This window comes from Ostrea edulis, chromosome 2, assembly GCF_947568905.1.
Source record: "Ostrea edulis chromosome 2, xbOstEdul1.1, whole genome shotgun sequence".
NCBI lineage: Eukaryota > Metazoa > Mollusca > Bivalvia > Ostreida > Ostreidae > Ostrea > Ostrea edulis.
Genome location: NC_079165.1, coordinates 38,651,824 through 38,655,332, shown reverse-complemented (window position 1 = coordinate 38,655,332; position 3,509 = coordinate 38,651,824). Strand labels below are relative to the sequence as shown.

Here is a 3,509-nt window from a genome sequence, read left to right as displayed (position 1 = left end):
TAATGCCACAGTTGGTTTAGTTAGCTGAAGGTTTAGGAATCCCACCAGCACCAGAAAAAAATCAAAGTCCGTGTGCACGTCTTTGTTTTTAGGTTTAGGCATTGTCACGATATCAAGAACATTATGCATTCCTGACGAAAAGGTTAGTGGATTATTGGGAAAAAAATTCCTGGTCTTGCTTTGCAAAACAGTTACTTTTAAAGAATTAGTCATTAGCTGTTTCACTAGCATTTGTAGTCAAGGCTCTACCCTCGGGGGGAGGGGGGAAATTTGTGGGGTATTTATGGTGCATTAGCAGGAAGAAAAAGCCCCGTTCACTTGATTATATTTCAAATGAGATTATAAAGGATTTAGAAATGTGAATAGAATTTCCATCAAATATTATTGGGCTGACTACTTTTCCATGTCTGTCTTGGCAAGCTGATGATACTTGAATTTTAAACAGATAGTTTCGGTTCTAAGGAATTTGGAGTTATTTTCGGAAATGAATTTTGGTCATTGGCCTGACCTTCACATTGGTCTAATCACACGATCAAAGACATTACATTTTTGGGCAGAACAACTACTATTGCGTATTGACAACCTAACATTAGTTCACGTCATCAACAAAAAATTGTCAAAAAGTAAAAAAGTTATGGTTTAGCTTCGAGCTTTAGTCTTGCATACACTTCGTTGTAATATCCAGGTCAGAGCAACCCATGTGTTAGGAAAATACGATATAGCAGATGCTATTTCTCGTTTTCATTTGCAAAATTTCGACAGTTGGTCCCATCAGCAGAGACATTTACTTCCTCAATTACTACTCAATGTTTAGAAATTATTCAGCTACTATAGATCAGGTACTGGAAGCGAGCATATCTGAAAATTCAAGTAAACTTATATCCAAGGTATTTAAGCATTCATCAATTTTAGGATGCATGCTTCTCTTGATGATTTGTGGCCACCCCCTTTAGTTCATGTAAATTTTATAGCTTTGATGAAAGAATCAGGTCTGGCACATTTATTAGCAAAGAGTTTTAAGTTACGTGATCAACTTACATGGTTGGGAAAATCCAACTGAATGCTTTTTAGTTCGAATGTTGATGGTTGGTTTTCAGAGAACTCGGGGAAACACAATACATTATCATTGCTTACACAAATAATCAAAATCATTCCTGTGTTGACTTGCTCTTCGTATGAATCCCAATTATTTCAGTCAGCATTTCTTCTTCCATTCTTTGCTTTCTTGAGGGTGAATGAAGTAGTGTCATTGGAAAGAAACCATATTCAAATTTTTGAAAACAAAATCTGTGTTTTAATTCAGTGTTCCAAACCTGACGAGTTTGGGAAAGGTAATTCCGTTAGAATAATGAAAAATCCGGATTCTTTGATGTTGTTCACAGTTTGAAATGCTACAACAATTTGATGATCTGCGTTGAAGCATTCAGAGGAAACAGTTGTTTGCACATTAAATCTAACGGTAGAGCGTTCAACCCACCCCCAATGCGGAAGGTTGGGGTTCGAATTCCGGCCAGGACAGACCTAAGTCGTTAAAACAGGTAGTGACAATTCCATCGCCAAACGCTTGGCATCAGGTGTGAATGTCACGGGTCCTCTGAGATGACCTTAAAAACGGATGTCCCGTGTCACAGGTGTGGCACGCCAATGAAACCATCATTGCTCAATGACCGTAAGCACCGAGCATAGGCCTAAATTTGAAGTTCTTCATCGATTTTGGTGACGTCTCCATATGAGTAAAAAATTCTCGAGAGGGGTGTTAAACAAGATACAATTAATCAATTAATGAAATTTTAAGATATACCAAATCTCACTCTTTTTGTATTTGTGGGACATCTTATCTGTACCTCAAGGGTGTTTCAGAACTAGATTAAACAAATGGGTAGATAGAATTCTTCTGCCTTTAATTCCTATATTTGACCATAAAATTCAATTTCACTTAAACATTTTCAGACTCTGTGTGGATCATTGGTTCATCAATTGTTCACTGGGCCCAGCAATATGTAGAAAACACCAATCAGTTATAGAGCTTGGTTTGAGGGGGATGGTTTGGGAGAACTTGTCTTCAATTGTTTGAAGTATGTCAAACTCTCAAAGCTCTCCCATCTATTTTGACACTACATTGTGGAGGGATCCTCAAAATACCCTTAAAAGCATCCAAAAATTCATGAATCTACCAAGTACTAGTACACAAATTGTATGGTCATATATTTTACCTCGCAGCATTTGAATTCATTGTCAAACCCTGAAGGTAAAAAAAGCAAAAAAGATAATAAATAGTGCAATTGCAACTTTGTTCTAAACCAACTTCATGGTGCCTCCATTAAATACCCTTATTTTCAGGTATTTTATAAGAGGCTATTTAGAATGGATAGGGTACACTTGTAAGATCAAGGAAATAGTATTCTCAACAACTCTTGGGTAAATGCTATTGTGCAATTCGTCACTACATCCACTCGAACTTATCCTTGAATGAATTTTTACATATACTTTTGAATATAACTATTTGGCTAATATTACGTACATGTACAAGCTCAGAAATATATATTTAGTGAATACAAAATTGCCGCCTATTGGTATTGGCGGATGGTTCCCATGACTGAGTCCTGGGATCCATTTGGCATATTTTTGATTAAATAGCGTCGCTGGTGTGTACTGCCTTTACCAGGCTCATTGGATAAAGATTGATTGTATCGTGTTTAACGTCTCTCTCGAGAATTTTTCACCCATGTGGAGACGTCAGCAACACCGGAGAAGGGCTTCAAATTTAGGCCTTTGCTCGGTGCTTACGGTCATTGAGCAGTGAGGGTTTTAACATGTCACAACTACTGTGACATGGGGCATCTGTTTTTAAGGTCATCTCCGAGGACCCCTGACATTCATACCTGATGCCGAGCGTTTGATGATGGAACTGTCACTACCTGTTTTATAACGACGTAGGTCTGTCGCGTGTATTTTACATCTGATATATGCTGCCATATTGTATGTTCGGCGCATATGTTATATATACCTGCACATGTAGAATATCTTATTTGATGCACATGTATGATCATATTTGTCTATAGCTCTGTGAGTATCTGTTATATTACATCTTTGATTAAACAGCCATGACAAAATCGCCAAACAAATTCATTTTTTTTTTTATCCCAAATAATTAGGTCAGGCATCTGCATCAATTTGTCAGTTGTCTCATTTCTGTAATTTGCTAATTATTTAAAACTGACGTCCTGAAAATAACATAGTTGCTGTAAACATTGTATGGTGACGTCATATTTATCTCACAATCCAAGCAATTACACCGCGGCCCAACGACCATTCCTACGCAGGATACAATCGTGCTTTCAACGCAGAGTACAACGCAAATTACTATATACGTGTATACGTCCGTGAGGAGGAGCAAGTAAGTGGCTCATATTTTTCATTATGCATATTAAATTCTTTAGAAATAAATAGCCTACCAGGTGACGAAATAAATTCTGGTTTGAACAATATATAACATTCGTTCAGAACGA

General features: G+C 37.2%; 1 pseudogene; it reads left to right on the top strand.

Annotated features, from left to right (window-relative positions):
• Positions 1 to 806: 806 nt before the first annotated feature.
• LOC130051442 (uncharacterized) lies at positions 807 to 1,418 on the top strand (annotated as a pseudogene).
• Positions 1,419 to 3,509: the final 2,091 nt, after the last annotated feature.